This window comes from Nyctereutes procyonoides, unplaced genomic scaffold (genome assembly GCF_905146905.1).
Source record: "Nyctereutes procyonoides isolate TBG_1078 unplaced genomic scaffold, NYPRO_anot_genome, whole genome shotgun sequence".
NCBI lineage: Eukaryota > Metazoa > Chordata > Mammalia > Carnivora > Canidae > Nyctereutes > Nyctereutes procyonoides.
Genome location: NW_026575156.1, coordinates 5,364,769 through 5,378,328, shown reverse-complemented (window position 1 = coordinate 5,378,328; position 13,560 = coordinate 5,364,769). Strand labels below are relative to the sequence as shown.

General features: G+C 34.9%; 1 pseudogene; it reads left to right on the top strand.

Annotated features, from left to right (window-relative positions):
• The first annotated feature begins 518 nt into the window (after positions 1-518).
• Positions 519-5,932, top strand: LOC129502284 (tigger transposable element-derived protein 1-like; annotated as a pseudogene).
• The last annotated feature ends 7,628 nt before the right edge of the window (positions 5,933-13,560 follow it).

Below are 13,560 nucleotides of genomic sequence, written 5' to 3'. Positions count from 1 at the left end.
AATGTCTAGAAGTAAAGGAGGTATTTTGTAATGCACTAAGCATTGCTGTGCCTTCTAATTCCACCACAGATGTGAACTTCACTCATCAAAAACTTAAAAGTGAAGCTAAATGCTCTATTGAGATGAATGTAGATGTTCTATTAGAACTTTTCTTTCCAGGAATATCATACATCAAAAGAAAGTGGTGTTCTAGGAAAAAAAAGAAAGAAAAGAAAGGGAGGGGATTTATGTTCTGAGATACTGCCTTACTTGTTATAGGAGGTATGGACTATCATAAAAAGTATTTGGATTGTTTTCATATTCATACATTTCTTTCTTAGATTAGAAAAAAAAATAGAGAACTCATCATGGATACCTGAGAAGGGTGTGACCTGCAAGGAGACTTTTTGGATTTGGCCTCATGCACCATGGCCACCCTGGTGTCTACAGCAGGTTACAGGGTAGAACCACTATGAACTAGGAAGAGGCCTGTAGACCAACCAACCTCCAGCATGGTGCTTATGTACATGTGCACGACAATGGCTATGGGTATGAGGAAGGGGCACAGGTAGCTAATGTTATTGATTCATTTTCTATTTTATTTCATTTTCAAATTTCAATGAACCAACACATTTATTTGGAGATGAATGTTTTAAATGAGCATATGTATTTGGGCATGTGTCTGGAATGTACAATTCTGTGCAGTAGTTTTGCTCTTTATGGATGCAATATACTAGAATTCATGCTGTTATGTCTCATGCTTATGTTTACCAACAGCTATGTCCTGAGTGTAAACAATCTGTCCAGTTCATGCCTATCCATCAGAAATAACACTAGTGCAGTACTTCTTATTTCTCAGTAGAGTTTTTAGAGTAGATACATTCATGCCTGGGAAACTGACCTTAAAAAAGGGCCATGGTGGTCATATTTGCCAATTATTTTTGCTCCTCCCCCACCTCCAGTTTTCCTTTTTTTTTTTTTTTATTTCTGAGTGGGAGGTTGCTAGCTTATTGCAGTGAATAGGGATAGGACGTCCCTCTAAAGTATTAATGTGAAAGCTTATTAATAACTTTAAAGTGTGTGATAAGTATCTGACAAATGTTTACAAAATCTTTAGTATGGATTTACTTGTTAAATAGAATTGCTAAGCAATTTGAAGAGTTGTGAAATGAGTCAGTATCACATCAGTCAAAAATATTACAAAATGGCATACCACAACAGAATATACCTTAGAAAAAATTACATTCAGTGCTGCATTGTTTTCAAAAATAGCATTTCAGTGAGCTTGGTTAACACTGCCCTAAAGGGTGTGAATGCTTTTCAGTTGTTCGGTCATGAAGTAATATTTCAAAGAATGTTAGTCCATAACATTATAATTGTTCCTATAATTTTACTTGTTTCTGAACATGAGAAACTGTGTGCATAAGAAATAAGATAGTGGTTTTTTTCCCTTAATTTTTGCTAATTTTTCTCTAGAGAACCACATTTTGCTATTCTAATAAATGTTATAAAAACTTTAATTTTATTTGCTACTTGCAGAAAAAAAAACAAGAAAGTTCTTTATTAAAAAAATTGATAAAATTTTTTAAAAAACGTGGGGCACCTTGGTGGCTCAATCAGTTAGGCAATGGACTTGGTTTCAACTCAGGTCAGGATCTCAGAGTCATGAGCTGGAATCCTGCATCAGGCTCTGTGCTCAGTGTGGAGTCTGCTTTAGATTCTTTCCCTTTCTTCTACTCCTCTTCCTGCTTGTACTCTCTCTCTTTCTAAAATTAAATAAATAAAATTTAAAAAATGATAGTTGTATTACAAATTTACATATTTGTAATACACAGACTGAATGTGTCTGCCACAAATTCACATATTAAAATATAATTCCCAATGTGATGGAATTTGAAGGTGGGGATCTTTGGTTGATGATCAGATCATGAGGGTAGAGCGCTAGTGAACAGCATTAGTGTCCTTTAAGAGGGACACCAGAGAGCTCCCTTGCTACTTTCACCATAAAGGACAAAGCTAGGAGATGCCCCCTGTGAAGAAGGTGGGTCCTTACCAGGCAGTGAATCTGCCAGGGCCTTGATCTTGAATGTCCCAACCTCCAGAACTATGGGAAATAAATATCTGTTGTTTGTAAGGTATCCAGTCTATTTTTTTATTGTTGTTGCTGTAGAAGTTCAAATAGGCAAAGTATCTATCATCTATCTACCTATCTATCTATCTATCTATCTATCTATCTATCATCTATCTATCTATCATCTCTCTATCTATCTATCATCTATCTATCATCTATCATCATCTACCTGTCTACTTACCCACCTAGCTATATTTTTTCTTTAACTCATCATCCAAATCTGTCCAATTCCCTCCACCTCTACTGCTATGACTCTAGTTCAACATTGTATTATCATTCTAATTACTTATATAGCACAATAATAGCTTAATATATGTTCTCCCTTAATCAGTCTTTCATGCTTCCTTCCTTACCTCTTCTCATTGTGTTGGTTCTACACTTTTTTTGTAAAACACGGACCTGGTAATGTCTCAAAAGAATCTCAAATTATCTTTGTGCTTCCCATTGTTTTTACACTAAAGATCTACACTTTTTGCAGTGTTACAAAAATCTTATATACACAGACTTCTCAACTCCAGCTTCATTTTATTCCCCACACCCACTTTTCTTCATGATTCTAACACTTAGCTTCCTTCAGTTCTTGACATGAGGGAATAATTTACCCTGTGCCTCCCATCCCCCCATCTACACATTGGTAAAGGTCTTATATTCAAAGTTTGCATATGTGTGTCTAGTGTATTCCCTTACTTAATGTCATACCTAAGCATCAGACAACCAGTGGGAAGGTCGAATGACCTCAACTGAGAATTGTTGAGTAACGTCAGTGTTAACCTCATGAAAGCCTGTAGTGCAGAGCTGACCACGTTAGCATTGGTTGACATAGTGTGAAACAGAAAAAAAAAATCATATGAGGTACCAAAGCTCTTACAAATAATGGGAATAATAACAGTACTTACAACATATTATTGCTGTGAGGATTAAATGAATCAATAATGATAAAGTGTATAAGGCAACCTCTACCTTACTATGAAGTCAGTGTTAAAAGTTCTCATTGTATAATTTGCCATTTTCTTCTAATGTGTTTGTTTCTTTTTTAATTTGTACTTCATTTTTTTATTCTGGACATTAAAGCATTGAATATTCTCTGTATAGCTAATTTTAGCAATACTAGTGTTTGAAGAAAACATTTTTGTCAACTGATATAAAATGAAACTTCTGTCCTTTAGCGAATTGCCAGAGATATCAATTCATTTCTAAAATACCTACAGGCATATGTCACTTCATTGTGTTTCATTTTGTTGTGCTTTGCAGATACGGCATATTTTGCAAATTGAAGCCTGGTGGCAACTCTGTGTCAAGTAAATGTATTGGCACCATTTTTCTAATAGTATTTGCTCACTTCTTGTCTCTGCCACATTTTGGTAAGTCCCACAGTATTTCAAATTTCTATTGTGTTTGTTACGGTGATCTATGATCGGTGATCTTTGATGCTACTATTGTCATTGTTTTGGGGGCTCCATGAACTACACCAATGTGATATGGCAAACTTATTAAGTGTTATGTGTGTTCTGACTGCTACGCTGACTGGCTGTTTCTCCATCTCTAGCCGTTTCCTCAGGCGTCCCTATTCTCTGAGACACAACAATATTGAAATAAGGCCAAACAATCCCTGTAATAGTCTCTAGGCATTTGAGTGAAAGGAAGAATAGAACACCTCTAATTTTGAATCAAAAGCTAGAAATGAGTGAGCTTGGTGAGGAAGGCAAGTCAATAGCCAAGATAAACCAAAATGTAGACCCCTTGTGCCAAACGGTTAGCTAAGCTGTGAATGCAAAGGAAAGGTTATTGACAGAAATTTGAATTGCCACTCCAGTAAACACATGAATGATACAAAAGTAAAACAGCCTTATTACTGATATGGAGAAAATTTGAGTAGCCAGATAGAAGATCAAACCACCCACTACATTCCTTTAAGCCAAAGCCTAATTCAGATCAAGACCCTGACTTTCTTCAATTCTGTGAGGACCGAAAGAGGTGAGGTGGCTGCAGAAGAAAAGTTGGAAGTTAGCCGAGGTGGGTTCATGAGGTTGAAAGGGAGAAGCCCTCTCCATAACATAAAAGTACAAGGTAGAAGAAGCAAGTGCTGATGTAAAGTTGCACTGAATTGTCCAGAAGATCTAGTTGAGATACAGTGATTACTGAAAGTGGTTACACTAAACAACAGATATTCAATGTAGACAAAACAGGTTTATATTGGCAGAAGCTGCCATCTAGAATTTTCATAGCTAGAGAAGAGAAGTCAATGCCTTTCTTCAAAAGACTCTCTTGCTAGGGGCTCATGTAACTGATGACTTTAAATTGAAGCTGATGCTCTTTTGTCATTATGAAAATCCTAGGGCCTTTATGAGTTCTGCTAACTATAATTTGACAAATTACCTTCTTGAAGCAGCCACAACTTAGAAAGATAATGTCGAAACTAAGGTGATTTTTTTTTAAAGACCAGTCAAAATAAGGTATGGATTTGTCATACTGTTAAATTGAAATTGGTAACAGAATGTATGTCCCCTTCCAGTTTACCTTTTTTGAGTTTTTAGAGTAATTGAAAATTTTATATTTTAAAATAATTTTTAAGTGTGAATGGCAAGATTGAGTATAATAACCGGTTTTTATTTTCTATGGACAGACTTGATAAACTGGAGACCCTAAAGCCGGATTACCCAAATTGTAGTGTCAGGTTTTTAGCTGTACCAGAGGCCTTTATGTGCTACACATAATTTGTATAAAGTTTTATATGTGCAAATTGGGTACATAAACAGTTCTCCATTTTTCTAAGCGAATGCAATAAATGTAGCATCGTGAATAAGTATAACTTTTAAAAAAATTTGTAATTTGTCAAAATCTGTGCTCTATAAATGGAACAACAAAGCCTGGCTGATAGCACATCTGTTTATAACATGGGTTACTGAATATTTTAAGCCATTGTTGAGAACTGCTATTCTGAAAAAAATATTCTTTTCAAAATATTAGTGCTCAATGATATGCACCTTGTCACCCAAGACCTCCGATGAAGATGTGCAATGAGATGAATATTGTCTTCATGCCTGTTAACACACACTGTCCATCTTCATCTTGTGGGCGAAGGAGTCCTTTTGACTTTTAAGTCTTTCTATTTGAGAAATACATTTTATTAGTCTACAGATGGCATATTATACTGATAGATCTGGCCAAGTAACTTAAAAAGTTTCTGGAAAGAAAAAAAAGTTTCTGGAAAGAATTTGCCATTCTAGATGCCATTAGGAATCTTTCTGATTCATGGAATGAGTTCCAAATATTAACATAAACAGGAGTTTGGAAGAAGTCGATTTCAACTATTATGGATGACTTTGAGGGGTTCAAGACGTCAGTGGAGACAGTAGCTACAAATGTGGTGAAAATGGCAGGAGGAATAGAATTAGAAGTGGACCCTGAAGATGGGACTGGGTTATTGCAACCTCATAATTAATCTTGAACAGATGAGGAGCTGCTTTTTATGGATACACAAAGAAAGTAGTTTCTTGAGATGGAATCTACTCCTGGTGAAGATGCTCTGAAGATTGTCAGAATGACAGCAAAGACTTAAAATGTTACATCAACTTAGTTGATAAACCAGTGGCAGGGTTTGAGAGGACTGATTTTGAAAGAAGTTCTGTGGATAAAATGTCATCAAGCACCATTGCATGATATGGGGATGTTGTTCATGAAAGGAAGAATCAATTGATGCCAAAAACTTCATGGTTATCTTATTTTAAGATATTGTCACAGCCACTCAACCTTCAGCACCACCCCTCTGGTCAGCAGCCATCAACACAGAGGCAAGACTCTCCACCTGCAAAGAGATTATGACTCACTGGAAGCCATGATAGCTAGTATTTTTTTTTTTTTTTTTTTTTTTTAGGAATAAAGTGTTTTTATTTTTTTTTTAATTTTTATTTTTTTTGGAATGAACTGTTTTTGTTTTTTTTATTTTTTTATTATTATTTTTTAAATTTATTTATGATAGTCACACACACACAAAGAGAGAGAAGCAGAGACACAGGCAGAGGGAGAAGCAGGCTCCATGCACCAGGAGCCTGACGTGGGATTCGATCCCGGGTCTCCAAGATCGCGCCCTGGGCCAAAGGCAGGCGCTAAACTGCTGTGCCACCCAGGGATCCCTGGAATGAAATGTTTTTAAATTAAAAGCATGAGCATTATTGTTTTAGACATAATACCATTGCATACTTAATATACTACATTATATTATAAACATAACTGGGAAACTAGAACATTAATTTGACTTACTTTATTGCAATACTCATTTTATCATGGTGGTTATCTGAGGCATGCTTGTATTTTGATCCATCAATTCCCTATTTTATTTCATTTCCTATGTTAGTTTACAATAGATTGTTTTGTTTCTTTTTAAGAATTGCCATGAGTATTGCTTGAGTTCTAATCTTCCAAATATATTTTGATTCAGTTTGACAAAGATCATTATTTGGAATTATTGAGTTTGCACATTTAGTCCTGGGTAATTGCTGTTTTGCCATATCTTCCTGATAATAAACATAGTGTATATTTTGTTTTAACTGGAAAGTTTTTAATGTACTACAATAAAATATTCTGAGCTTTTCTATAAATAGATCACTTGAGTTTCTGGTCCTGATTAAGCTTATCTAACTCACTTGCATTTTGTCACTGCATTGCTATAGCTTGCATTGAGGGCTCTGCTTCCAATGACAAATAGGAATGGAGCATGTACACTACAACTCTGAATGAGGCATTTCACTTTATTTTTTTTTCTGTTACCATATTCTTTATAAAACTTTATTTAAATTCAATTAATTAACATGTAATGTATTATTGGTTTCAGAGGTAGAGGTCAGTGCTTCATCAATCTTACATAACCCCCAGTGCTCATTACATCTCATGCCCTTCTTCATGTTCATCACCCAGTTACCCTGTCCCCGTACTCTTCTCCCCTCCAGCAACACTTCACTTTAATTTATCTGAATAATAAGCTTCCCTGCCTACCTTTATTCTTGTGGCTAAAAGAATAAAATGCACGCCATAGGACTGATTTCTTGAGTGTTTTTGTCCTGACTTTCAAGGTCTTATTGAATGGAACCACTTCTCTATTTTACTAATTTAAGTCTTATTATAGCTAGCTAAATTTAATCCTTTTCTCTCTTCATTGCAATAGAATTCCCCCCCCCCATTAATCAATACTCCCCTCAATTGTAGCCTTTCAATAACATTCTCATGGAATTGCCTTAGTTTCCTTTTTATTTGATGTATTTTGAAAAATAATCTTATGCTGTAATTTGGACAAAAGAATGTGAGATTAAGGGTAAAGATGGGACAAAGAAATGAGAGGAAATGAGAGGAACACAGTGCTTTTTTTTTTTTTATCACTTTCACCTTGTATAAATTCCAATGAAGTCAAGTTTCTAAGTTTTCAGGTCTCTCTATTGTAAGTTAATGACCTTGGTTGGTTAGTGTAGTTGTATTGAAAAAGTAGTTTAAGACCCTCTTACTTGTAACAACTTGACATATAGGGCTCCTATTTTCTGTATGGTTTGTAAAACCGTTAAAGTTAGGTCAAACAAACACCATTCATCCTGTGGTTTAGCAAGGGACTACTTAGAGGCTTCCTTATATTATTTTCCCCCAAATCTGTAGAGCTTCAAAATCCTGCTTCAAGTCCAGAGTGTAGCCTTCTACAGTGAATTGTTCTGATAAGATTCAGTGCCACTAAAGTTGAGAAATTTTCTTGAGAGTAAAACATGTCAAAATTCATTTTGTTTTCTAGTGTGCCTCTTTCATTTTCAATATGAAATCAAAACAAAGTTATCTCCTCCAGGGCAAGGGAATGACACAAATTGATAACATATTCTTTGAAAAATATTGAAGAGAAAGAGGAGGCATCTTTTCTATGACTATTCTAAGTTTCATTCTTAGAAGTCTGAGTCAATAAACTATAGTGAATCTGTTAAACAGATCTGTTAACCCTTTGGATGAAGTTGCAATGCACTTAAATAATTTTAGTAAAAACTATACCTCATATAAAAACAAATAAATATGCTTCTGTTTTCTTCTACCTATTAATAGTTTGGTAGCTGTAAGCATAATCATTCAATTATTTCAAAGAATAAATATTCTACTCAATAATGATTTAGAGAAATGCTATGCATGTATACATTATTGCTCATTTCTTGGGTAGGATACATTTTCACTAAGTAGGCAGTCTGAGAAAGTGAAAAGAAGAAAGTGTACAGATGATTTTGAAATTACTACATACATGGTCAGATCTTAGAAGCTTATCCTTATTACATTTTCCACAAAAAAATCTTACTCTTTTATACTAGGAACATGGCTAAGTGTGGTGGATCAGTCAAGGTTCAATGAGAGATTTGACCTAAGGCATTTGTGGGAGCCAGTTAAGAAGTCTCTTTAAAGAGGTTGTCTTCCTGTTGGATTGATGCTAACACTTGAAAACCACAGGGCAAGCATTTTGGTTAGGCAGAGAGATGTATGGCTGGCAAGAACAAGTTGGAGCCTATGAGCATGAACTACAGTCCCCAGAGAGAGACTAAAATGCCTGTCAATTCTCTTTGCCTCTGACTTTAGTAGATTGAGGTCCCTGAAGAAATCCAGGCCCTTTATCATGGATCCAACACACACACAAACACACACACACACACACACACACACATACACACACACACACACACGGCCCAACATTCAGACAAGCTGGAAGAAAAAATCCAGTGCTTAAAGACTGAGTAGTTAATGATAAAATGTGACCAGGCTCTACATGTTTTAGCATGTCTTTTGCAACTAAATTAAATGACTATAAAATAAGTCATTTTTACCATTGGAAAAAGTTACTTGATGACAGATTTGGTAGGATTGTTTGCATCACTGTCCACCCACTTTCCATTTGGATATCATCTCATGTATTTTATTTTAAAAATTTTCGTAAGCTCTACAGGTATGCAAAACAAGGTTAAAATATTAGTATTCCAATCCCTGTGGCATTTTAATTTTGAATTTAGTTCTTCATTGTTTACCAGAGGCAAAAGAAGGCATAAAAGCAGAGATCAGACAACATATTTTTCCTTAGGTATTGGTTGTCACATCCATTGTTTACTTTTCAGTTCAATGGAGTGTTTCACCTTTTAATGGCTCAACTCACTGTTGTTTCAAAAGACAATCTATAAAAGACATGAGGTTGTTTTGTTATTTTTCCCATCAATAATTGATGTAAAAGCCTAGAGTGTAGTTTCCATAATATGTATTATGATTTGTCTTGTCTACTTTTTGTTTTATCAACTACTGGCACTAAAATAAAAACATTGATTATTTAAAAGCACTTGTTCAGAATGTATGTAGCAGAAATGGTAGAAGCTGGGAAAATATTTTAAATGTGAATAAAAAACCAAAAGTAGCATGCATTTCCCCTATTATCTGCAGTAGTGTTCCTATGAAAACTTTCACAAGTCAAAATGATATAAAGTGAAAAGCAATTACCATTAGTTGATATGGAAAATTTTTTGTAGCATTTCCAGACCCAAAAATAACCTCTCTCAAGCTTTTGTGATACTTAGGATTCATTTTGTTAAAACTGGCCATTTGGAAGTGAAGAGATGCTCAACAAAAATAGAAATAAGGTGAATGCAAATTAAAGCCAAAAATATATACCAAATATCTTTTAGAATGACCAATGTTAAAATGAAAAAATATTTGCAGCAAATGAAACTCTCATAAACTTCTAGGAGTATAAAATTGTATAACACTTTGGAAAACATTTTGTCAGTTTCTTAAATAAATATCCTCTTCCCAGGTGACCCAGGCTTTCCTTTCCTAGATACTTATCCAAAATGAATGAAAACATGTGTCCACATAAAGACATGTACAGAATTATTTACAACAGCAAAGTTCATAATAGTAAAAAATGAGAAATAATCTGAAAGTCCAGCAACATAAAAAAACTGATGAATTAAATGTAGTATGTCTTTTGATGAAATATTTCTTAGCAACAAAAAGAAACAAATTACTGATAAACACAGAAACATGGATGAATCTCAAAATTACAGTGAATAAAAATAGGAGCAAAACAGTGCATATAAAATTCAAATTAATCCATAGTGACCAAAGGCAAGATAGACATTTGCTGAGTCCAGGGGTGGAGGGAGACACGTATTGCAAAAAACCCTGAGGGGGATCTCTGGTGTGGCTCAGCGGTTCAGCACCTGCCTTTGGCCCAGGGTGTGATCCTGGAGTCCCAGTATCGAGTCCCACATCAGGCTCCCTGCATGGAGCCTGCCTTTCCCTCTGCCTGTGTCTCTGCCTCTCTCTCTCTCTCTCTCTCTCTCTCTCTCTCTCTATCATAAATAAATAAATAAAATCTTAAAAAAAAAACCTGAGAATTTTGTGTGTCAGGGGAATGATGTAAATGTATTGAATATTGATCATTATGGTGATTGAAGACCTTTGTAACCTTGTTCCAGTTCACTGAATTATACAATTGAAATGAAGTTTATTTTACATAAAATATCCCTCAATAAAATCATTGAGATACCAGTGTGATAGGTAAGCTAAACTGAACTAGTGATGGAAATGTTGCTAACTGTCCACAGTCCTGCTATTATTTTAACAAGATTCATAAATGCATTGGATTGATCTATTAGCAGGTATGGTAGCACTTAGCAAGAATCAACAGAATTGCAAGTTTTATTTAAATTTAAAAGATTGCTTATGCTGAACTTACTAAAAAAGAAGCAACATTGTACATTTAAATACAAAAGGAATTTGTCAGAATTGTCCATTTTTCAATGCTCCAAAGGTCTTAGGAATTCTGTGGGAAAAAAAAATGTGGGATGCCTGGGTAGCTCAGCGGTTGAGCATCTGCCTTTGGCTCAGGGCACGATCCCAGAGTACCGGGATGGAGTCCCACATTGGGGTCCCTATGAGAAGCTTGCTTCTCCCTCTGCCTACCTCTGCCTCTCTCTCTGTGTCTCTCATGAATAAACAAATAAAATATTTTTAAAAATGAGAAAAATTGCTAAAATCTTATATATGGATATGGACATCACTTATGTTTTTAAAACAAAGTGCTGTTAATATTTGTTAATTTATTTGATAAAATTTGTATATAGCAATTATGTTTTTTTGTTCTTTCTTCCTGTTATATTTTTGCCATCTACAAAATATCTGTTGGAGATTTACTATGAGATCAATAATAAATTAGTTGCCATCATGGTACTAGAAGAAAGATACCTGTTTCGTATGCTCAAGGATATCCCTATAAAATTTAAGTTAGGGACGCCTGGGTGGCTCACAGTGGTTGAACATCTGCCTTTGGGCCAAGGCGTGGTCCTGGAGTCCCTGGATGGAGTCCCACATCACACTCCCTGTGGGAAGCCTGCTTCTCCCGCTTCTTATGTCTCTGCCTGTCTCTCTGTGTGTCTCTCATGAATAAATAGAAATTTTTAAAAAAGTTTTAAAAATTTAAGTTAAATTTAAATAGTATTAAAATTTCTGAAATTGAAATATTTTCGGCCATTTAAACTGATGATAATAAAAGATAAAGAGCTAAATAAATCCACTGTATTCAAAAGGAGAGTGACTAATAACCTTGAATTTTAAAAATCCTACATAAATCATAATGTTTTAATAAGAAAAGGGGATTTCTGAATGTTTACCCATTCTAAAATATCCAGGAACAATAAGAACTTCAATCAAAATGATTGTTGGAGGAAAATAGAAAGCATAGGGCTTAAAGATTTTCATTTTTTTTTATAAATTATTAATGTCTTCAAAGATATGCCATATTCAAAAAGGAAATACACTAAAATGAATATACTCAACTACATTAAATCCATATTCTTCAAAAGGAAAAAATCTGGAATATTAAAAAACTATTTTACTAGTTTCTTGGGGTTGACATTAAGTAAGTAGCACAAACTGGGTAGCTTATACACCAGAAATGTGTGGCTTCATAGTTCTGAGAGCTAAAAAATTCAAAGTCCAAAATCAAAGGGCGGACAGGGTTGCTTCCTTCCAGGGGCTGGAAGGGAGAATCTGTTCCATGCCTCTCATGGTTTCTGGTATCTTTAAGAGTTTCTTAACTTGTAGATGCTGCTCTATGTCTTCACATTGTTTTCCCTCTTTACATCTCTCTCACTGTCCCAAATTTCCTCTTTTTATAAGGACACCAATCTTGATCGACCAGGGCCAACTTTAATATCTTTGTCTTAACTTGATCAGATACAGAGATCTTATTTCCAAATAAGATCACACTCGTGGGTACTACAGGTTAGGATTTCATGATCTTTGTGGGGAGGGGACACAATTCAGTCTATAAAAAGTATTTTGAGTATACTGTAAAATAATTTAAGATGTGTTCAGGAAAGAAAATAATATGAGATTATTTAGCACCATTAGGATATTGTTTTCTCTAGCCAAATTAGATTACATTCTCAGGTTTTAAAATGCCACTTGCTGTTTCAATCTCTGGAATGTGGGAAAGCCGGTCGAAAGTAGGTGGGAGTGGAATGGTCCCAGAGAGAGAGTGTGTAACCAAGGGTTTTCCTTATATCAATCTCAATTGGCTGGATATTAACTTGGACATTGCGAGAAAAAGGAGGAAGCGGAGGAGAAAGAAAGAAGGAGAGGAAGAAGAAGAAAAAGGAGGAGGAGGAGGAGGAGGAGGAGGAGAGGAAGAGAAGGGGAAACAGCAGCAGTGATTACTAGGATGCATGGAAGTTTTACTGAGCATAAATGTATTTTTAGTTACACATAGCTACTAAATGGTTAACCAATAAAATATACTCCTCTGCATATCTTAACTACCAAACACATTTCACAGTTGTTTTGTGTCGTGTGTGTGTGTGTGTGTGTGTGTGTGTGTTAATGTGACATAAAAATGGCAAAAAATCTTTGGTGTGAAAAATATATGAAAACTTTATGAAAAGTATTTTATGTCTTCACTGCCCATGAATAAAATATCAGCAGAAATCATAAAACAATAATATCATCAGTTAAGTAGAATTTCATTATTGCATTTTAGTCTATTTTCTACACTTTGAGTATGTTTTCCATTTCTTGAAATCAAACTCACATAGATAAATGCAAAACAGCATGAGGTAAATATACATTTGAAAGAACTAGGTGGTGTATAATGTGGACTGCTTCAAACACTGGAACACATATGATTTAGAATATGTGCAATGTGATGGAAATTTAACCTTAATCATTTCAGAAGTGAGAATTAGAACCAATTAGATTTTATAGTTAAAAAATTCTGCTTATTGAAACTAATAGTTACCTGGTCCTGTTGAAGTTTTCACTGTTCAAAGGTGAAATGGACATTTGTGTTGTTCTTTGCCCATGACTTCTGTTTTTTCTTTTTTTAATTATTATTATTTTTTATTGGAGTTCAATTTTCCAGCATATAGCATATCACCCAGTACTCATCCCGTCAAGTG